Below are 24,817 nucleotides of genomic sequence, written 5' to 3'. Positions count from 1 at the left end.
GCTTTAAACTCTAGGTACACATCCAAAATGTATTACTGAGTTGAAAGAAGTGGATTCTGGTGCATGGTTTTGAAACCGCAGTCAGAAAAAAAATAACATCCATATCAACATGTTTATAACCCCCGGGGCTGTCGTTTTGGTCAAAAAATGAAAATTCTAAAAGTTCCGTTTTTTCTGCTTTAAACTCTAGGTACACATCCAAAATGTATTACTGAGTTGAAAGAAGTGGATTCTGGTGCATGGTTTTGAAACCGCAGTCAGAAAAAAAATCACAACCATATCAACATGTTTATAACCCCCGGGGCTGTCGTTTTGGTCAAAAAATGAAAATTCTAAAAGTTCCGTTTTTTCTGCTTTAAACTCTAGGTACACATCCAAGATGTATTACTGAGTTGAAAGAAGTGGATTCTGGTGCATGGTTTTGAAACCGCAGTCAGAAAAAAAATCACAACCATATCAACATGTTTATAACCCCCGGGGCTGTCGTTTTGGTCAAAAAATGAAAATTCTAAAAGTTCAGATTTTTCTGCTTTAAGCTCTAGGTACACATCCAAAATGTATTACTGAGTTGAAAGAAGTGGATTCTGGTGCATGGTTTTGAAACCGCAGTCAGAAAAAAAATCACAACCATATCAACATGTTAATAACCCCCGGGGCTGTCGTTTTGGTCAAAAAATGAAAATTCTAAAAGTTCTGTTTTTTCTGCTTTAAACTCTAGGTACACATCCAAAATGTATTACTGAGTTGAAAGAAGTGGATTCTGGTGCATGGTTTTGAAACCGCAGTCAGAAAAAAAATCACAACCATATCAACATGTTTATAACCCCCGGGGCTGTCATTTTTGGTCAAAAAATGAATATTCTAAAAGTTCCGTTTTTTCTGCTTTAAACTCTAGGTACACATCCAAAATGTATTACTGAGTTGAAAGAAGTGGATTCTGGTGCATGGTTTTGAAACCGCAGTCAGAAAAAAAATCACATCCATATCAACATGTTTATAACCCCCGGGGCTGTCGTTTTGGTCAAAAAATGAAAATTCTAAAAGTTCATGTTTTTCTGCTTTAAACTCTAGGTACACATCCAAAATGTATTACTGAGTTGAAAGAAGTGGATTCTGGTGCATGGTTTTGAAACCGCAGTCACAAAAAAAATCACAACCATATCAACATGTTAATAACCCCCGGGGCTGTCGTTTTGGTCAAAAAATGAAAATTCTAAAAGTTCCGTTTTTTCTGCTTTAAACTCTAGGTACACATCCAAAATGTATTACTGAGTTGAAAGAAGTGGATTCTGGTGCATGGTTTTGAAACCGCAGTCAGAAAAAAAATCACAACCATATCAACATTTTTATAACCCCCGGGGCTGTCGTTTTGGTCAAAAAATGAAAATTCTAAAAGTTTCCGTTTTTCTGCTTTAAACTCTAGGTACACATCCAAAATGTATTACTGAGTTGAAAGTAGTGGATTCTGGTGCATGGTTTTGAATCCGCAGTGAGAAAAAAAATCACATCAATATCAACATTTTTACAACCCCCGGGGCTGTCGTTTTGGTCAAAAAATGAAAATTCTAAAAGTTCCGATTTTTCTGCTTTAAACTCTAGGTACACATCCAAAATGTATTACTGAGTTGAAAGAAGTGGATTCTGGTGCATGGTTTTGAAACCGCAGTCAGAAAAAAAAAATCACAACCATATCAACATGTTTATAACCCCCGGGGCTGTCGTTTTGGTCAAAAAATGAAAATTCTAAAAGTTCCGTTTTTTCTGCTTTAAACTCTAGGTACACATCCAAAATGTATTACTGAGTTGAAAGAAGTGGATTCTGGTGCATGGTTTTGAAACCGCAGTCAGAAAAAAAATCACAACCATATCAACATGTTTATAACCCCCGGGGCTGTCGTTTTGGTCAAAAAATTAAAATTCTAAAAGTTCAGATTTTTCTGCTTTAAGCTCTAGGTACACATCCAAAATGTATTACTGAGTTGAAATAAGTGGATTCTGGTGCATGGTTTTGAAACCGCAGTCAGAAAAAAAATCACAACCATATCAACATGTTAATAACCCCCGGGGCTGTCGTTTTGGTCAAAAAATGAAAATTCTAAAAGTTCCGTTTTTTCTGCTTTAAACTCTAGGTACACATCCAAAATGTATTACTGAGTTGAAAGAAGTGGATTCTGGTGCATGGTTTTGAAACCGCAGTCAGAAAAAAAATCACAACCATATCAACATGTTTATAACCCCCGGGGCTGTCATTTTTGGTCAAAAAATGAATATTCTAAAAGTTCCGTTTTTTCTGCTTTAAACTCTAGGTACACATCCAAAATGTATTACTGAGTTGAAAGAAGTGGATTCTGGTGCATGGTTTTGAAACCGCAGTCAGAAAAAAAAATCACATCCATATCAACATGTTTATAACCCCCGGGGCTGTCGTTTTGGTCAAAAAATGAAAATTCTAAAAGTTCATGTTTTTCTGCTTTAAACTCTAGGTACACATCCAAAATGTATTACTGAGTTGAAAGAAGTGGATTCTGGTGCATGGTTTTGAAACCGCAGTCAGAAAAAAAATCACAACCATATCAACATGTTAATAACCCCCGGGGCTGTCGTTTTGGTCAAAAAATGAAAATTCTAAAAGTTCCGTTTTTTCTGCTTTAAACTCTAGGTACACATCCAAAATGTATTACTGAGTTGAAAGAAGTGGATTCTGGTGCATGGTTTTGAAACCGCAGTCAGAAAAAAAATCACAACCATATCAACATGTTTATAACCCCCGGGGCTGTCGTTTTGGTCAAAAAATGAAAATTCTAAAAGTTCAGATTTTTCTGCTTTAAGCTCTAGGTACACATCCAAAATGTATTACTGAGTTGAAAGAAGTGGATTCTGGTGCATGGTTTTGAAACCGCAGTCAGAAGAAAAATCACATCCATATCAACATTTTTATAACCCCCGGGGCTGTCGTTTTGGTCAAAAAATGAAAATTCTAAAAGTTTCCGTTTTTCTGCTTTAAACTCTAGGTACACATCCAAAATGTATTACTGAGTTGAAAGTAGTGGATTCTGGTGCATGGTTTTGAATTCGCAGTCATAAAAAAAATCACATCAATATCAACATTTTTACAACCCCCGGGGCTGTCGTTTTGGTCAAAAAATGAAAATTCTAAAAGTTCCGATTTTTCTGCTTTAAACTCTAGGTACACATCCAAAATGTATTACGAGTTGAAAGTAGTGGATTCTGGTGCATGCTTTTGAAACCGCAGTCAGAAAAAAAAATCGCATCCATATCAACATTTTTATAACCCCCAGGGCTGTCGTTTTGGTCAAAAAATTAAAATTCTAAAAGTTCCTGTTTTTCTGCTTTAAACTCTAGGTACACATCCAAAATGTATTACTGAGTTGAAAGTAGCGGATTCTGGTGCATGGTTTTGAATCCGCAGTCAGAAAAAAAATCACATCCATATCAACATTTTTATAACCCCCGGGGCTGTCGTTTTGGTCAAAAAATGAAAATTCTAAAAGTTCCTGTTTTTCTGCTTTAAACTCTAGGTACACATCCAAAATGTATTACTGAGTTGAAAGAAGTGGATTCTGGTGCATGGTTTTGAAACCGCAGTCAGAAAAAAAATCGCATCCATATCAACATTTTTATAACCCCCGGGGCTGTCGTTTTGGTCAAAAAATGAAAATTCTAAAAGTTCAGATTTTTCTGCTTTAAACTCTAGGTACACATCCAAAATGTATTACTGAGTTGAAAGAAGTGGATTCTGGTGCATGGTTTTGAAACCGCAGTCAGAAGAAAAATCACATCCATATCAACATTTTTATAACCCCCAGGGCTGTCGTTTTGGTCAAAAAATTAAAATTCTAAAAGTTCCAGTTTTTCTGCTTTAAACTCTAGGTACACATCCAAAATGTATTACTGAGTTGAAAGTAGTGGATTCTAGTGCATGGTTTTGAATCCGCAGTCAGAAAAAAAATCACATCAATATCAACATTTTTACAACCCCCGGGGCTGTCGTTTTGGTCAAAAAATGAAAATTCTAAAAGTTCCGATTTTTCTGCTTTAAACTCTAGGTACACATCCAAAATGTATTACTGAGTTGAAAGTAGTGGATTCTGGTGCATGGTTTTGAAACCGCAGTCAGAAAAAAAAATCGCATCCATATCAACATTTTTATAACCCCCAGGGCTGTCGTTTTGGTCAAAAAATGAAAATTCTAAAAGTTCCTGTTTTTCTGCTTTAAACTCTAGGTACACATCCAAAATGTATTACTGAGTTGAAAGTAGCGGATTCTGGTGCATGGTTTTGAATCCGCAGTCAGAAAAAAAATCACATCCATATCAACATTTTTATAACCCCCGGGGCTGTCGTTTTGGTCAAAAAATGAAAATTTTAAAAGTTCCGATTTTTCTGCTTTAAACTCTAGGTACACATCCAAAATGTATTACTGAGTTGAAAGAAGTGGATTCTGGTGCAAGGTTTTGAATCCGCAGTCAGAAAAAAAATCACATCCATATCAACATTTTTATAACCCCCAGGGCTGTCGTTTTGGTCAAAAAATGAAAATTCTAAAAGTTCCGATTTTTCTGCTTTAAACTCTAGGTACACATCCAAAATGTATTACTGAGTTGAAAGTAGTGGATTCTGGTGCATGGTTTTGAAACCGCAGTCAGAAAAAAAATCACATCCATATTAACATTTTTATAATCCCCGGGGCTGTCGTTTTGGTCAAAAAATGAAAATTCTAAAAGTTCCGATTTTTCTGCTTTAAACTCTAGGTACACATCCAAAATGTATTACTGAGTTGAAAGAAGTGGATTCTGGTGCATGGTTTTGAAACCGCAGTCAGAAGAAAAATCACATCCATATCAACATTTTTATAACCCCCAGGGCTGTCGTTTTGGTCAAAAAATTAAAATTCTAAAAGTTCCAGTTTTTCTGCTTTAAACTCTAGGTACACATCCAAAATGTATTACTGAGTTGAAAGTAGTGGATTCTAGTGCATGGTTTTGAATCCGCAGTCAGAAAAAAAATCACATCAATATCAACATTTTTACAACCCCCGGGGCTGTCGTTTTGGTCAAAAAATGAAAATTCTAAAAGTTCAGATTTTTCTGCTTTAAACTCTAGGTACACATCCAAAATGTATTACTGAGTTGAAAGTAGTGGATTCTGGTGCATGGTTTTGAAACCGCAGTCAGAAAAAAAAATCGCATCCATATCAACATTTTTATAACCCCCAGGGCTGTCGTTTTGGTCAAAAAATGAAAATTCTAAAAGTTCCTGTTTTTCTGCTTTAAACTCTAGGTACACATCCAAAATGTATTACTGAGTTGAAAGTAGTGGATTCTAGTGCATGGTTTTGAATCCGCAGTCAGAAAAAAAATCACATCAATATCAACATTTTTACAACCCCCGGGGCTGTCGTTTTGGTCAAAAAATGAAAATTCTAAAAGTTCCGATTTTTCTGCTTTAAACTCTAGGTACACATCCAAAATGTATTACTGAGTTGAAAGTAGTGGATTCTGGTGCATGGTTTTGAAACCGCAGTCAGAAAAAAAAATCGCATCCATATCAACATTTTTATAACCCCCAGGGCTGTCGTTTTGGTCAAAAAATGAAAATTCTAAAAGTTCCTGTTTTTCTGCTTTAAACTCTAGGTACACATCCAAAATGTATTACTGAGTTGAAAGTAGCGGATTCTGGTGCATGGTTTTGAATCCGCAGTCAGAAAAAAAATCACATCCATATCAACATTTTTATAACCCCCAGGGCTGTCGTTTTGGTCAAAAAATGAAAATTCTAAAAGTTCCGATTTTTCTGCTTTAAACTCTAGGTACACATCCAAAATGTATTACTGTGTTGAAAGTAGTGGATTCTGGTGCATGGTTTTGAAACCGCAGTCAGAAAAAAAATCACATCCATATTAACATTTTTATAATCCTCGGGGCTGTCGTTTTGGTCAAAAAATGAAAATTCTAAAAGTTCCGATTTTTCTGCTTTAAACTCTAGGTACACATCCAAAATGTATTACTGAGTTGAAAGAAGTGGATTCTGGTGCATGGTTTTGAAACCGCAGTCAGAAGAAAAATCACATCCATATCAACATTTTTATAACCCCCAGGGCTGTCGTTTTGGTCAAAAAATTAAAATTCTAAAAGTTCCAGTTTTTCTGCTTTAAACTCTAGGTACACATCCAAAATGTATTACTGAGTTGAAAGTAGTGGATTCTAGTGCATGGTTTTGAATCCGCAGTCAGAAAAAAAATCACATCAATATCAACATTTTTACAACCCCCGGGGCTGTCGTTTTGGTCAAAAAATGAAAATTCTAAAAGTTCCGATTTTTCTGCTTTAAACTCTAGGTACACATCCAAAATGTATTACTGAGTTGAAAGTAGTGGATTCTGGTGCATGGTTTTGAAACCGCAGTCAGAAAAAAAAATCGCATCCATATCAACATTTTTATAACCCCCAGGGCTGTCGTTTTGGTCAAAAAATGAAAATTCTAAAAGTTCCTGTTTTTCTGCTTTAAACTCTAGGTACACATCCAAAATGTATTACTGAGTTGAAAGTAGCGGATTCTGGTGCATGGTTTTGAATCCGCAGTCAGAAGAAAAATCACATCCATATCAACATTTTTATAACCCCCGGGGCTGTCGTTTTGGTCAAAAAATGAAAATTCTAAAAGTTTCCGTTTTTCTGCTTTAAACTCTAGGTACACATCCAAAATGTATTACTGAGTTGAAAGAAGTGGATTCTGGTGCAAGGTTTTGAATCCGCAGTCAGAAAAAAAATCACATCCATATCAACATTTTTATAACCCCCAGGGCTGTCGTTTTGGTCAAAAAATGAAAATTCTAAAAGTTCCGATTTTTCTGCTTTAAACTCTAGGTACACATCCAAAATGTATTACTGAGTTGAAAGTAGTGGATTCTGGTGCATGGTTTTGAAACCGCAGTCAGAAAAAAAATCACATCCATATTAACATTTTTATAATCCCCGGGGCTGTCGTTTTGGTCAAAAAATGAAAATTCTAAAAGTTCCGATTTTTCTGCTTTAAACTCTAGGTACACATCCAAAATGTATTACTGAGTTGAAAGAAGTGGATTCTGGTGCATGGTTTTGAAACCGCAGTCAGAAGAAAAATCACATCCATATCAACATTTTTATAACCCCCAGGGCTGTCGTTTTGGTCAAAAAATTTAAATTCTAAAAGTTCCTGTTTTTCTGCTTTAAACTCTAGGTACACATCCAAAATGTATTACTGAGTTGAAAGTAGTGGATTCTAGTGCATGGTTTTGAATCCGCAGTCAGAAAAAAAATCACATCAATATCAACATTTTTACAACCCCCGGGGCTGTCGTTTTGGTCAAAAAATGAAAATTCTAAAAGTTCCTGTTTTTCTGCTTTAAACTCTAGGTACACATCCAAAATGTATTACTGAGTTGTAAGTAGTGGATTCTGGTGCATGGTTTTGAAACCGCAGTCAGAAAAAAAATCACATCCATATTAACATTTTTATAATCCCCGGGGCTGTCGTTTTGGTCAAAAAATGAAAATTCTAAAAGTTCCGATTTTTCTGCTTTAAACTCTAGGTACACATCCAAAATGTATTACTGAGTTGAAAGAAGTGGATTCTGGTGCATGGTTTTGAAACCGCAGTCAGAAGAAAAATCACATCCATATCAACATTTTTATAACCCCCGGGGCTGTCGTTTTGGTCAAAAAATGAAAATTCTAAAAGTTCCGATTTTTCTGCTTTAAACTCTAGGTACACATCCAAAATGTATTACTGAGTTGAAAGTAGTGGATTCTGGTGCATGGTTTTGAATCCGCAGTCAGAAAAAAAATCACATCAATATCAACATTTTTCCAACCCCCGGGGCTGTCGTTTTGGTCAAAAAATGAAAATTCTAAAAGTTCCGATTTTTCTGCTTTAAACTCTAGGTACACATCCAAAATGTATTACTGAGTTGAAAGAAGTGGATTCTGGTGCATGGTTTTGAAACCGCAGTCAGAAAAAAAATCACATCCATATCAACATTTTTACAACCCCCGGGGCTGTCGTTTTGGTCAAAAAATGGAAATTCTAAAAGTTCCGATTTTTCTGCTTTAAACTCTAGGTACACATCCAAAATGTATTACTGAGTTGAAAGAAGTGGATTCTGGTGCATGGTTTTGAAACGGCAGTCAGAAGAAAAATCACATCCATATCAACATTTTTATAACCCCCGGGGCTGTCGTTTTGGTCAAAAAATGAAAATTCTAAAAGTTCCTGTTTTTCTGCTTTAAACTCTAGGTACACATCCAAAATGTATTACTGAGTTGAAAGTAGTGGATTCTGGTGCATGGTTTTGAATTCGCAGTCATAAAAAAAATCACATCAATATCAACATTTTTACAACCCCCGGGGCTGTCGTTTTGGTCAAAAAATGAAAATTCTAAAAGTTCCGATTTTTCTGCTTTAAACTCTAGGTACACATCCAAAATGTATTACGAGTTGAAAGTAGTGGATTCTGGTGCATGGTTTTGAAACCGCAGTCAGAAAAAAAAATCGCATCCATATCAACATTTTTATAACCCCCAGGGCTGTCGTTTTGGTCAAAAAATTAAAATTCTAAAAGTTCCTGTTTTTCTGCTTAAAACTCTAGGTACACATCCAAAATGTATTACTGAGTTGAAAGTAGCGGATTCTGGTGCATGGTTTTGAATCCGCAGTCAGAAAAAAAATCACATCCATATCAACATTTTTATAACCCCCAGGGCTGTCGTTTTGGTCAAAAAATGAAAATTCTAAAAGTTCCGATTTTTCTGCTTTAAACTCTAGGTACACATCCAAAATGTATTACTGAGTTGAAAGTAGTGGATTCTGGTGCATGGTTTTGAATTCGCAGTCATAAAAAAAATCACATCAATATCAACATTTTTACAACCCCCGGGGCTGTCGTTTTGGTCAAAAAATGAAAATTCTAAAAGTTCCGATTTTTCTGCTTTAAACTCTAGGTACACATCCAAAATGTATTACTGAGTTGAAAGTAGTGGATTCTGGTGCATGGTTTTGAAACCGCAGTCAGAAAAAAAATCACATCCATATTAACATTTTTATAATCCCCGGGGCTGTCGTTTTGGTCAAAAAATGAAAATTCTAAAAGTTCCGATTTTTCTGCTTTAAACTCTAGGTACACATCCAAAATGTATTACTGAGTTGAAAGAAGTGGATTCTGGTGCATGGTTTTGAAACCACAGTCAGAAGAAAAATCACATCCATATCAACATTTTTATAACCCCAGGGCTGTCGTTTTGGTCAAAAAATTTAAATTCTAAAAGTTCCTGTTTTTCTGCTTTAAACTCTAGGTACACATCCAAAATGTATTACTGAGTTGAAAGTAGTGGATTCTAGTGCATGGTTTTGAATCCGCAGTCAGAAAAAAAATCACATCAATATCAACATTTTTACAACCCCCGGGGCTGTCGTTTTGGTCAAAAAATGAAAATTCTAAAAGTTCTGATTTTTCTGCTTTAAACTCTAGGTACACATCCAAAATGTATTACTGAGTTGAAAGTAGTGGATTCTGGTGCATGGTTTTGAAACCGCAGTCAGAAAAAAAAATCGCATCCATATCAACATTTTTATAACCCCCAGGGCTGTCGTTTTGGTCAAAAAATGAAAATTCTAAAAGTTCCTGTTTTTCTGCTTTAAACTCTAGGTACACATCCAAAATGTATTACTGAGTTGAAAGTAGCGGATTCTGGTGCATGGTTTTGAATCCGCAGTCAGAAAAAAAATCACATCCATATCAACATTTTTATAACCCCCGGGGCTGTCGTTTTGGTCAAAAAATGAAAATTTTAAAAGTTCAGATTTTTCTGCTTTAAACTCTAGGTACACATCCAAAATGTATTACTGAGTTGAAAGAAGTGGATTCTGGTGCAAGGTTTTGAATCCGCAGTCAGAAAAAAAATCACATCCATATCAACATTTTTATAACCCCCAGGGCTGTCGTTTTGGTCAAAAAATGAAAATTCTAAAAGTTCCGATTTTTCTGCTTTAAACTCTAGGTACACATCCAAAATGTATTACTGAGTTGAAAGTAGTGGATTCTGGTGCATGGTTTTGAAACCGCAGTCAGAAAAAAAATCACATCCATATTAACATTTTTATAATCCCCGGGGCTGTCGTTTTGGTCAAAAAATGAAAATTCTAAAAGTTCCGATTTTTCTGCTTTAAACTCTAGGTACACATCCAAAATGTATTACTGAGTTGAAAGAAGTGGATTCTGGTGCATGGTTTTGAATCCGCAGTCAGAAACAAATCACATCCATATCAACCTTTTTAATAACCCCTGGGGCTGTCGTTTTGGTCAAAAAATGAAAATTCTAAAAGTTCCGTTTTTTCTGCTTTAAACTCTAGGTACACATCCAAAATGTATTACTGAGTTGAAAGAAGTGGATTCTGGTGCATGGTTTTGAAACCGCAGTCATAAAAAAAATCACATCCATATCAACATTTTTATAACCCCCGGGGCTGTCGTTTTGGTCAAAAAATGAAAATTCTAAAAGTTCCGTTTTTTCTGCTTTAAACTCTAGGTACACATCCAAAATGTATTACTGAGTTGAAAGAAGTGGATTCTGGTGCATGGTTTTGAATCCGCAGTCAGAAAAAAAATCACATCAATATCAACATTTTTACAACCCCCGGGGCTGTCGTTTTGGTCAAAAAATGAAAATTCTAAAAGTTCCGATTTTTCTGCTTTAAACTCTAGGTACACATCCAAAATGTAGTACTGAGTTGAAAGTAGTGGATTCTGGTGCATGGTTTTGAATCCGCAGTCAGAAAAAAAATCGCATCCATATCAACATTTTTATAACCCCCGGGGCTGTCGTTTTGGTCAAAAAATGAAAATTCTAAAAGTTCCTGTTTTTCTGCTTTAAACTCTAGGTACACATCCAAAATGTATTACTGAGTTGAAAGTAGCGGATTCTGGTGCATGGTTTTGAATCCGCAGTCAGAAAAAAAATCACATCCATATCAACATTTTTATAACCCCCGGGGCTGTCGTTTTGGTCAAAAAATGAAAATTCTAAAAGTTCCTGTTTTTCTGCTTTAAACTCTAGGTACACATCCAAAATGTATTACTGAGTTGTAAGTAGTGGATTCTGGTGCATGGTTTTGAAACCGCAGTCAGAAAAAAATTCACATCCATATTAACATTTTTATAATCCCCGGGGCTGTCGTTTTGGTCAAAAAATGAAAATTCTAAAAGTTCCGATTTTTCTGCTTTAAACTCTAGGTACACATCCAAAATGTATTACTGAGTTGAAAGAAGTGGATTCTGGTGCATGGTTTTGAATCCGCAGTCAGAAACAAATCACATCCATATCAACCTTTTTAATAACCCCCAGGGCTGTCGTTTTGGTCAAAAAATGAAAATTCTAAAAGTTCCGTTTTTTCTGCTTTAAACTCTAGGTACACATCCAAAATGTATTACTGAGTTGAAAGAAGTGGATTCTGGTGCATGGTTTTGAAACCGCAGTCATAAAAAAAATCACATCCATATCAACATTTTTATAACCCCCGGGGCTGTCGTTTTGGTAAAAAAATGAAAATTCTAAAAGTTCCTGTTTTTCTGCTTTAAACTCTAGGTACACATCCAAAATGTATTACTGATTTGAAAGTAGTGGATTCTGGTGCATGGTTTTGAAACCGCAGTCAGAAAAAAAAATCGCATCCATATCAACATTTTTATAACCCCCAGGGCTGTCGTTTTGGTCAAAAAATGAAAATTCTAAAAGTTCCTGTTTTTCTGCTTTAAACTCTAGGTACACATCCAAAATGTATTACTGAGTTGAAAGTAGCGGATTCTGGTGCATGGTTTTGAATCCGCAGTCAGAAACAAATCACATCCATATCAACCTTTTTAATAACCCCCGGGGCTGTCGTTTTGGTCAAAAAATGAAAATTCTAAAAGTTCCGTTTTTTCTGCTTTAAACTCTAGGTACACATCCAAAATGTATTACTGAGTTGAAAGAAGTGGATTCTGGTGCATGGTTTTGAAACCGCAGTCATAAAAAAAATCACATCCATATCAACATTTTTATAACCCCCGGGGCTGTCGTTTTGGTAAAAAAATGAAAATTCTAAAAGTTCCGTTTTTTCTGCTTTAAACTCTAGGTACACATCCAAAATGTATTACTGAGTTGAAAGTAGTGGATTCTGGTGCATGGTTTTTAATCCGCAGTCAGAAAAAAAATCACATCAATATCAACATTTTTACAAACCCCGGGGCTGTCGTTTTGGTCAAAAAATGAAAATTCTAAAAGTTCCGGTTTTTCTGCTTTAAACTCTAGGTAGACATACAAAATGTATTACTGAGTTGAAATAAGTGGATTCTGGTGCATGGTTTTGAAACCGCAGTCAGAAAAAAAATCACATCCATATCAACATGTTTATAACCCCCGGGGCTGTCGTTTTGGTCAAAAAATGAAAATTCTTAAAGTTTCCGTTTTTCTGCTTTAAACTCTAGGTACACATCCAAAATGTATTACTGAGTTGAAAGTAGTGGATTCTGGTGCATGGTTTTGAATTCGCAGTCAGAAAAAAAATCACATCAATATCAACATTTTTACAACCCCCGGGGCTGTCGTTTTGGTCAAAAAATGAAAATTCTAAAAGTTCAGATTTTTCTGCTTTAAACTCTAGGTACACATCCAAAATGTATTACTGAGTTGAAAGAAGTGGATTCTGGTGCATGGTTTTGAAACCGCAGTCAGAAAAAAAATCACATCCATATCAACATTTTTACAACCCCCGGGGCTGTCGTTTTGGTCAAAAAATGGAAATTCTAAAAGTTCCGATTTTTCTGCTTTAAACTCTAGGTACACATCCAAAATGTATTACTGAGTTGAAAGTAGTGGATTCTGGTGCATGGTTTTGAATCCGCAGTCAGAAAAAAAATCACATCAATATCAACATTTTTACAAACCCCGGGGCTGTCGTTTTGGTCAAAAAATGAAAATTCTAAAAGTTCCGATTTTTCTGCTTTAAACTCTAGGTAGACATCCAAAATGTATTACTGAGTTGAAAGAAGTGGATTCTGGTGCATGGTTTTGAAACCGCAGTCAGAAAAAAAATCACAACCATATATACATGTTTATAACCCCCGGGGCTGTCGTTTTGGTCAAAAAATGAAAATTCTAAAAGTTCAGATTTTTCTGCTTTAAGCTCTAGGTACACATCCAAAATGTATTACTGAGTTGAAAGAAGTGGATTCTGGTGCATGGTTTTGAATCCGCAGTCAGAAAAAAAATCACATCCATATCAACATTTTTACAACCCCCGGGGCTGTCGTTTTGGTCAAAAAATGGAAATTCTAAAAGTTCAGATTTTTCTGCTTTAAACTCTAGGTACACATCCAAAATGTATTACTGAGTTGAAAGAAGTGGATTCTGGTGCATGGTTTTGAAACCGCAGTCAGAAAAAAAATCACAACCATATCAACATGTTTATAACCCCCGGGGCTGTCATTTTTGGTCAAAAAATGAAAATTCTAAAAGTTCCGTTTTTTCTGCTTTAAACTCTAGGTACACATCCAAAATGTATTACTGAGTTGAAAGAAGTGGATTCTGGTGCATGGTTTTGAAACCGCAGTCAGAAAAAAAATCACATCCATATCAACATGTTTATAACCCCCGGGGCTGTCGTTTTGGTCAAAAAATGAAAATTCTAAAAGTTCATGTTTTTCTGCTTTAAACTCTAGGTACACATCCAAAATGTATTACTGAGTTGAAAGAAGTGGATTCTGGTGCATGGTTTTGAAACCGCAGTCAGAAAAAAAATCACAACCATATCAACATGTTAATATTCCCCGGGGCTGTCGTTTTGGTCAAAAAATGAAAATTCTAAAAGTTCCGTTTTTTCTGCTTTAAACTCTAGGTACACATCCAAAATGTATTACTGAGTTGAAAGAAGTGGATTCTGGTGCATGGTTTTGAAACCGCAGTCAGAAAAAAAATCACAACCATATCAACATGTTTATAACCCCCGGGGCTGTCGTTTTGGTCAAAAAATGAAAATTCTAAAAGTTCAGATTTTTCTGCTTTAAGCTCTAGGTACACATCCAAAATGTATTACTGAGTTGAAAGAAGTGGATTCTGGTGCATGGTTTTGAAACCGCAGTCAGAAGAAAAATCACATCCATATCAACATTTTTATAACCCCCGGGGCTGTCGTTTTGGTCAAAAAATGAAAATTCTAAAAGTTTCCGTTTTTCTGCTTTAAACTCTAGGTACACATCCAAAATGTATTACTGAGTTGAAAGTAGTGGATTCTGGTGCATGGTTTTGAATTCGCAGTCAGAAAAAAAATCACATCAATATCAACATTTTTACAACCCCCGGGGCTGTCGTTTTGGTCAAAAAATGAAAATTCTAAAAGTTCCGATTTTTCTGCTTTAAACTCTAGGTACACATCCAAAATGTATTACTGAGTTGAAAGAAGTGGATTCTGGTGCATGGTTTTGAAACCGCAGTCAGAAAAAAAATCACATCCATATCAACATTTTTACAACCCCCGGGGCTGTCGTTTTGGTCAAAAAATGGAAATTCTAAAAGTTCCGATTTTTCTGCTTTAAACTCTAGGTACACATCCAAAATGTATTACTGAGTTGAAAGAAGTGGATACTGGTGCATGGTTTTGAAACCGCAGTCAGAAAAAAAAATCGCATCCATATCAACATTTTTATAACCCCCAGGGCTGTCGTTTTGGTCAAAAAATTAAAATTCTAAAAGTTCCTGTTTTTCTGCTTTAAACTCTAGGTACACATCCAAAATGTATTACTGAGTTGAAAGTAGCGGATTCTGGTGCATGGTTTTGAATCCGCAGTCAGAAAAAAAATCACATCCATATCAACATTTTTATAACCCCCGGGGCTGTCGTTTTGGTCAAAAAATGAAAATTCTAAAAGTTCCTGTTTTTCTGCTTTAAACTCTAGGTACACATCCAAAATGTATTACTGAGTTGAAAGAAGTGGATTCTGGTGCATGGTTTTGAAACCGCAGTCAGAAAAAAAATCGCATCCATATCAACATTTTTATAACCCCCGGGGCTGTCGTTTTGGTCAAAAAATGAAAATTCGAAAAGTTCAGATTTTTCTGCTTTAAACTCTAGGTACACATCCAAAATGTATTACTGAGTTGAAAGATGTGGATTCTGGTGCATGGTTTTGAATCCGCAGTCAGAAAAAAAATCACATCCATATCAACATTTTTATAACCCCCGGGGCTGTCGTTTTGGTCAAAAAATGAAAATTTTAAAAGTTCCGATTTTTCTGCTTTAAACTCTAGGTACACATCCAAAATGTATTACTGAGTTGAAAAAAGTGGATTCTGGTGCATGGTTTTGAATCCGCAGTCAGAAAAAAAATCACATCCATATCAACATTTTTATAACCCCCAGGGCTGTCGTTTTGGTCAAAAAATGAAAATTCTAAAAGTTCCAATTTTTCTGCTTTAAACTCTAGGTACACATCCAAAATGTATTACTGAGTTGAAAGAAGTGGATTCTGGTGCATGGTTTTGAATCCGCAGTCAGAAAAAAAATCACATCCATATCAACATTTTTATAACCCCCAGGGCTGTCGTTTTGGTCAAAAAATGAAAATTCTAAAAGTTCCGATTTTTCTGCTTTAAACTCTAGGTACACATCCAAAATGTATTACTGAGTTGAAAGTAGTGGATTCTGGTGCATGGTTTTGAAACCGCAGTCAGAAAAAAAATCACATCCATATTAACATTTTTATAATCCCCGGGGCTGTCGTTTTGGTCAAAAAATGAAAATTCTAAAAGTTCCGATTTTTCTGCTTTAAACTCTAGGTACACATCCAAAATGTATTACTGAGTTGAAAGAAGTGGATTCTGGTGCATGGTTTTGAAACCGCAGTCAGAAGAAAAATCACATCCATATCAACATTTTTATAACCCCCGGGGCTGTCGTTTTGGTCAAAAAATTAAAATTCTAAAAGTTCCTGTTTTTCTGCTTTAAACTCTAGGTACACATCCAAAATGTATTACTGAGTTGAAAGTAGTGGATTCTGGTGCATGGTTTTGAATCCGCAGTCAGAAAAAAAATCACATCCATATCAACATTTTTATAACCCCCGGGGCTGTCGTTTTGGTCAAAAAATGAAAATTCTAAAAGTTCCTGTTTTTCTGCTTTAAACTCTAGGTACACATCCAAAATGTATTACTGAGTTGAAAGAAGTGGATTCTGGTGCATGGTTTTGAAACCGCAGTCAGAAAAAAAATCGCATCCATATCAACATTTTTATAACCCCTGGGGCTGTCGTTTTGGTCAAAAAATGAAAATTCTAAAAGTTCAGATTTTTCTGCTTTAAACTCTAGGTACACATCCAAAATGTATTACTGAGTTGAAAGTAGTGGATTCTGGTGCATGGTTTTCAAACCGCAGTCAGAAAAAAAATCACATCCATATTAACATTTTTATAATATCCGGGGCTGTCGTTTTGGTCAAAAAATTTAAATTCTAAAAGTTCCGATTTTTCTGCTTTAAACTCTAGGTACACATCCAAAATGTATTACTGAGTTGAAAGAAGTGGATTCTGGTGCATGGTTTTGAAACCGCAGTCAGAAAAAAAATCACAACCATATCAACATGTTTATAACCCCCGGGGCTGTCGTTTTGGTCAAAAAATGAAAATTCTAAAAGTTCCGATTTTTCTGCTTTAAACTCTAGGTACACATCCAAAATGTATTACTGAGTTGAAAGAAGTGGATTCTGGTGCATGGTTTTGAATCCGCAGTCAGAAAAAAAATCACATCCATATCAACATTTTTATAACCCCCAGGGCTGTCGTTTTGGTCAAAAAATTAAAATTCTAAAAGTTCCTGTTTTTCTGCTTTAAACTCTAGGTACACATCCAAAATGTATTACTGAGTTGAAAGTAGCGGATTCTGGTGCATGGTTTTGAATCCGCAGTCAGAAAAAAAATCACATCCATATCAACATTTTTATTATCCCCGGGGCTGTCGTTTTGGTCAAAAAATGAAAATTCTAAAAGTTCCTGTTTTTCTGCTTTAAACTCTAGGTACACATCCAAAATGTATTACTGAGTTGAAAGAAGTGGATTCTGGTGCATGGTTTTGAAACCGCAGTCAGAAAAAAAATCGCATCCATATCAACATTTTTATAACCCCCGGGGCTGTCGTTTTGGTCAAAAAATGAAAATTCTAAAAGTTCAGATTTTTCTGCTTTAAACTCTAGGTACACATCCAAAATGTATTACTGAGTTGAAAGAAGTGGATTCTGGTGCATGGTTTTGAATCCGCAGTCAGAAAAAAAATCACATCCATATCAACATTTTTATAACCCCCGGGGCTGTCGTTTTGGTCAAAAAATGAAAATTTTAAAAGTTCAGATTTTTCTGCTTTAAACTCTAGGTACACATCCAAAATGTATTACTGAGTTGAAAAAAGTGGATTCTGGTGCATGGTTTTGAATCCGCAGTCAGAAAAAAAATCACATCCATATCAACATTTTTATAACCCCCGGGGCTGTCGTTTTGGTCAAAAAATGAAAATTCTAAAAGTTCCTGTTTTTCTGCTTTAAACTCTAGGTACACATCCAAAATGTATTACTGAGTTGAAAGAAGTGGATTCTGGTGCATGGTTTTGAAACCGCAGTCAGAAAAAAAATCGCATCCATATCAACATTTTTATAACCCCTGGGGCTGTCGTTTTGGTCAAAAAATGAAAATTCTAAAAGTTCAGATTTTTCTGCTTTAAACTCTAGGTACACATCCAAAATGTATTACTGAGTTGAAAGTAGTGGATTCTGGTGCATGGTTTTCAAACCGCAGTCAGAAAAAAAATCACATCCATATTAACATTTTTATAATATCCGGGGCTGTCGTTTTGGTCAAAAAATTAAAATTCTAAAAGTTCCGATTTTTCTGCTTTAAACTCTAGGTACACATCCAAAATGTATTACTGAGTTGAAAGAAGTGGATTCTGGTGCATGGTTTTGAAACCGCAGTCAGAAAAAAAATCGCATCCATATCAACATTTTTATAACCCCCGGGGCTGTCGTTTTGGTCAAAAAATGAAAATTCGAAAAGTTCAGATTTTTCTGCTTTAAACTCTAGGTACACATCCAAAATGTATTACTGAGTTGAAAGATGTGGATTCTGGTGCATGGTTTTGAATCCGCAGTCAGAAAAAAAATCACATCCATATCAACATTTTTATAACCCCCGGGGCTGTCGTTTTGGTCAAAAAATGAAAATTTTAAAAGTTCCGATTTTTCTGCTTTAAACTCTAGGTACACATCCAAAATGTATTACTGAGTTGAAAAAAGTGGATTCTGGTGCATGGTTTTGAATCCGCAGTCAGAAAAAAAATCACATCCATATCAACATTTTTATAACCCCCAGGGCTGTCGTTTTGGTCAAAAAATGAAAATTCTAAAAGTTCCAATTTTTCTGCTTTAAACTCTAGGTACACATCCAAAATGTATTACTGAGTTGAAAGAAGTGGATTCTGGTGCATGGTTTTGAATCCGCAGTCAGAAAAAAAATCACATCCATATCAACATTTTTATAACCCCCAGGGCTGTCGTTTTGGTCAAAAAATGAAAATTCTAAAAGTTCCGATTTTTCTGCTTTAAACTCTAGGTACACATCCAAAATGTATTACTGAGTTGAAAGTAGTGGATTCTGGTGCATGGTTTTGAAACCGCAGTCAGAAAAAAAATCACATCCATATTAACATTTTTATAATCCCCGGGGCTGTCGTTTTGGTCAAAAAATGAAAATTCTAAAAGTTCCGATTTTTCTGCTTTAAACTCTAGGTACACATCCAAAATGTATTACTGAGTTGAAAGAAGTGGATTCTGGTGCATGGTTTTGAAACCGCAGTCAGAAGAAAAATCACATCCATATCAACATTTTTATAACCCCCGGGGCTGTCGTTTTGGTCAAAAAATTAAAATTCTAAAAGTTCCTGTTTTTCTGCTTTAAACTCTAGGTACACATCCAAAATGTATTACTGAGTTGAAAGTAGTGGATTCTGGTGCATGGTTTTGAATCCGCAGTCAGAAAAAAAATCACATCCATATCAACATTTTTATAACCCCCGGGGCTGTCGTTTTGGTCAAAAAATGAAAATTCTAAAAGTTCCTGTTTTTCTGCTTTAAACTCTAGGTACACATCCAAAATGTATTACTGAGTTGAAAGAAGTGGATTCTGGTGCATGGTTTTGAAACCGCAGTCAGAAAAAAAATCGCATCCATATCAACATTTTTATAACCCCTGGGGCTGTCGTTTTGGTCAAAAAATGAAAATTCTAAAAGTTCAGATTTTTCTGCTTTAAACTCTAGGTACACATCCAAAATGTATTACTGAGTTGAAAGTAGTGGATTCTGGTGCATGGTTTTCAAACCGCAGTCAGAAAAAAAATCACATCCATATTAACATTTTTATAATATCCGGGGCTGTCGTTTTGGTCAAAAAATTTAAATTCTAAAAGTTCCGATTTTTCTGCTTTAAACTCTAGGTACACATCCAAAATGTATTACTGAGTTGAAAGAAGTGGATTCTGGTGCATGGTTTTGAAACCGCAGTCAGAAAAAAAATCACAACCATATCAACATGTTTATAACCCCCGGGGCTGTCGTTTTGGTCAAAAAATGAAAATTCTAAAAGTTCCGATTTTTCTGCTTTAAACTCTAGGTACACATCCAAAATGTATTACTGAGTTGAAAGAAGTGGATTCTGGTGCATGGTTTTGAATCCGCAGTCAGAAAAAAAATCACATCCATATCAACATTTTTATAACCCCCAGGGCTGTCGTTTTGGTCAAAAAATTAAAATTCTAAAAGTTCCTGTTTTTCTGCTTTAAACTCTAGGTACACATCCAAAATGTATTACTGAGTTGAAAGTAGCGGATTCTGGTGCATGGTTTTGAATCCGCAGTCAGAAAAAAAATCACATCCATATCAACATTTTTATTATCCCCGGGGCTGTCGTTTTGGTCAAAAAATGAAAATTCTAAAAGTTCCTGTTTTTCTGCTTTAAACTCTAGGTACACATCCAAAATGTATTACTGAGTTGAAAGAAGTGGATTCTGGTGCATGGTTTTGAAACCGCAGTCAGAAAAAAAATCGCATCCATATCAACATTTTTATAACCCCCGGGGCTGTCGTTTTGGTCAAAAAATGAAAATTCTAAAAGTTCAGATTTTTCTGCTTTAAACTCTAGGTACACATCCAAAATGTATTACTGAGTTGAAAGAAGTGGATTCTGGTGCATGGTTTTGAATCCGCAGTCAGAAAAAAAATCACATCCATATCAACATTTTTATAACCCCCGGGGCTGTCGTTTTGGTCAAAAAATGAAAATTTTAAAAGTTCAGATTTTTCTGCTTTAAACTCTAGGTACACATCCAAAATGTATTACTGAGTTGAAAAAAGTGGATTCTGGTGCATGGTTTTGAATCCGCAGTCAGAAAAAAAATCACATCCATATCAACATTTTTATAACCCCCGGGGCTGTCGTTTTGGTCAAAAAATGAAAATTCTAAAAGTTCCTGTTTTTCTGCTTTAAACTCTAGGTACACATCCAAAATGTATTACTGAGTTGAAAGAAGTGGATTCTGGTGCATGGTTTTGAAACCGCAGTCAGAAAAAAAATCGCATCCATATCAACATTTTTATAACCCCTGGGGCTGTCGTTTTGGTCAAAAAATGAAAATTCTAAAAGTTCAGATTTTTCTGCTTTAAACTCTAGGTACACATCCAAAATGTATTACTGAGTTGAAAGTAGTGGATTCTGGTGCATGGTTTTCAAACCGCAGTCAGAAAAAAAATCACATCCATATTAACATTTTTATAATATCCGGGGCTGTCGTTTTGGTCAAAAAATTAAAATTCTAAAAGTTCCGATTTTTCTGCTTTAAACTCTAGGTACACATCCAAAATGTATTACTGAGTTGAAAGAAGTGGATTCTGGTGCATGGTTTTGAAACCGCAGTCAGAAAAAAAATCACATCCATATCAACATTTTTATAACCCCCGGGGCTGTCGTTTTGGTCAAAAAATGAAAATTCTAAAAGTTTCCGTTTTTCTGCTTTAAACTCTAGGTACACATCCAAAATGTATTACTGAGTTGAAAGTAGTGGATTCTGGTGCATGGTTTTGAATTCGCAGTCAGAAAAAAAATCACATCAATATCAACATTTTTACAACCCCCGGGGCTGTCGTTTTGGTCAAAAAATGAAAATTCTAAAAGTTCCGATTTTTCTGCTTTAAACTCTAGGTACACATCCAAAATGTATTACTGAGTTGAAAGAAGTGGATTCTGGTGCATGGTTTTGAAACCGCAGTCAGAAAAAAAATCACATCCATATCAACATTTTTACAACCCCCGGGGCTGTCGTTTTGGTCAAAAAATGGAAATTCTAAAAGTTCCGATTTTTCTGCTTTAAACTCTAGGTACACATCCAAAATGTATTACTGAGTTGAAAGAAGTGGATTCTGGTGCATGGTTTTGAAACCGCAGTCAGAAAAAAAATCACATCAATATCAACATTTTTACAACCCCCGGGGCTGTCGTTTTGGTCAAAAAATGAAAATTCTAAAAGTTCCGATTTTTCTGCTTTAAACTCTAGGTAGACATCCAAAATGTATTACTGAGTTGAAAGAAGTGGATTCTGGTGCATGGTTTTGAAACCGCAGTCAGAAAAAAAATCACAACCATATATACATGTTTATAACCCCCGGGGCTGTCGTTTTGGTCAAAAAATGAAAATTCTAAAAGTTCAGATTTTTCTGCTTTAAGCTCTAGGTACACATCCAAAATGTATTACTGAGTTGAAAGAAGTGGATTCTGGTGCATGGTTTTGAATCCGCAGTCAGAAAAAAAATCACATCCATATCAACATTTTTACAACCCCCGGGGCTGTCGTTTTGGTCAAAAAATGGAAATTCTAAAAGTTCAGATTTTTCTGCTTTAAACTCTAGGTACACATCCAAAATGTATTACTGAGTTGAAAGAAGTGGATTCTGGTGCATGGTTTTGAAACCGCAGTCAGAAAAAAAATCACAACCATATCAACATGTTTGTAACCCCCGGGGCTGTCATTTTTGGTCAAAAAATGAAAATTCTAAAAGTTCCGTTTTTTCTGCTTTAAACTCTAGGTACACATCCAAAATGTATTACTGAGTTGAAAGAAGTGGATTCTGGTGCATGGTTTTGAAACCGCAGTCAGAAAAAAATCACATCCATATCAACATGTTTATAACCCCCGGGGCTGTCGTTTTGGTCAAAAAATGAAAATTCTAAAAGTTCATGTTTTTCTGCTTTAAACTCTAGGTACACATCCAAAATGTATTACTGAGTTGAAAGAAGTGGATTCTGGTGCATGGTTTTGAAACCGCAGTCAGAAAAAAAATCACAACCATATCAACATGTTAATATTCCCCGGGGCTGTCGTTTTGGTCAAAAAATGAAAATTCTAAAAGTTCCGTTTTTTCTGCTTTAAACTCTAGGTACACATCCAAAATGTATTACTGAGTTGAAAGAAGTGGATTCTGGTGCATGGTTTTGAAACCGCAGTCAGAAAAAAAATCACAACCATATCAACATGTTTATAACCCCCGGGGCTGTCGTTTTGGTCAAAAAATGAAAATTCTAAAAGTTCAGATTTTTCTGCTTTAAGCTCTAGGTACACATCCAAAATGTATTACTGAGTTGAAAGAAGTGGATTCTGGTGCATGGTTTTGAAACCGCAGTCAGAAGAAAAATCACATCCATATCAACATTTTTATAACCCCCGGGGCTGTCGTTTTGGTCAAAAAATGAAAATTCTAAAAGTTTCCGTTTTTCTGCTTTAAACTCTAGGTACACATCCAAAATGTATTACTGAGTTGAAAGTAGTGGATTCTGGTGCATGGTTTTGAATTCGCAGTCAGAAAAAAAATCACATCAATATCAACATTTTTACAACCCCCGGGGCTGTCGTTTTGGTCAAAAAATGAAAATTCTAAAAGTTCCGATTTTTCTGCTTTAAACTCTAGGTACACATCCAAAATGTATTACTGAGTTGAAAGAAGTGGATTCTGGTGCATGGTTTTGAAACCGCAGTCAGAAAAAAAATCACATCCATATCAACATTTTTACAACCCCCGGGGCTGTCGTTTTGGTCAAAAAATGGAAATTCTAAAAGTTCCGATTTTTCTGCTTTAAACTCTAGGTACACATCCAAAATGTATTACTGAGTTGAAAGAAGTGGATACTGGTGCATGGTTTTGAAACCGCTGTCAGAAAAAAAAATCGCATCCATATCAACATTTTTATAACCCCCAGGGCTGTCGTTTTGGTCAAAAAATTAAAATTCTAAAAGTTCCTGTTTTTCTGCTTTAAACTCTAGGTACACATCCAAAATGTATTACTGAGTTGAAAGTAGCGGATTCTGGTGCATGGTTTTGAATCCGCAGTCAGAAAAAAAATCACATCCATATCAACATTTTTATAACCCCCGGGGCTGTCGTTTTGGTCAAAAAATGAAAATTCTAAAAGTTCCTGTTTTTCTGCTTTAAACTCTAGGTACACATCCAAAATGTATTACTGAGTTGAAAGAAGTGGATTCTGGTGCATGGTTTTGAAACCGCAGTCAGAAAAAAAATCGCATCCATATCAACATTTTTATAACCCCCGGGGCTGTCGTTTTGGTCAAAAAATGAAAATTCTAAAAGTTCAGATTTTTCTGCTTTAAACTCTAGGTACACATCCAAAATGTATTACTGAGTTGAAAGAAGTGGATTCTGGTGCATGGTTCTGAATCCGCAGTCAGAAAAAAAATCACATCCATATCAACATTTTTATAACCCCCGGGGCTGTCGTTTTGGTCAAAAAATGAAAATTTTAAAAGTTCCGATTTTTCTGCTTTAAACTCTAGGTACACATCCAAAATGTATTACTGAGTTGAAAAAAGTGGATTCTGGTGCATGGTTTTGAATCCGCAGTCAGAAAAAAAATCACATCCATATCAACATTTTTATAACCCCCAGGGCTGTCGTTTTGGTCAAAAAATGAAAATTCTAAAAGTTCCGATTTTTCTGCTTTAAACTCTAGGTACACATCCAAAATGTATTACTGAGTTGAAAGAAGTGGATTCTGGTGCATGGTTTTGAATCCGCAGTCAGAAAAAAAATCACATCCATATCAACATTTTTATAACCCCCGGGGCTGTCGTTTTGGTCAAAAAATGAAAATTTTAAAAGTTCCGATTTTTCTGCTTTAAACTCTAGGTACACATCCAAAATGTATTACTGAGTTGAAAGAAGTGGATTCTGGTGCATGGTTTTGAATCCGCAGTCAGAAAAAAAATCACATCCATATCAACATTTTTATAACCCCCAGGGCTGTCGTTTTGGTCAAAAAATGAAAATTCTAAAAGTTCCGATTTTTCTGCTTTAAACTCTAGGTACACATCCAAAATGTATTACTGAGTTGAAAGTAGTGGATTCTGGTGCATGGTTTTGAAACCGCAGTCAGAAAAAAAATCACATCCATATTAACATTTTTATAATCCCCGGGGCTGTCGTTTTGGTCAAAAAATGAAAATTCTAAAAGTTCCGATTTTTCTGCTTTAAACTCTAGGTACACATCCAAAATGTATTACTGAGTTGAAAGAAGTGGATTCTGGTGCATGGTTTTGAAACCGCAGTCAGAAGAAAAATCACATCCATATCAACATTTTTATAACCCCCGGGGCTGTCGTTTTGGTCAAAAAATTAAAATTCTAAAAGT

This window comes from Crinia signifera, chromosome 19, assembly GCF_055691185.1.
Source record: "Crinia signifera chromosome 19, ASM5569118v1, whole genome shotgun sequence".
Lineage (NCBI taxonomy): Eukaryota > Metazoa > Chordata > Amphibia > Anura > Myobatrachidae > Crinia > Crinia signifera.
The sequence above is the reverse complement of the archived record's forward strand: the minus strand, read 5'-3'. Positions refer to the sequence as shown.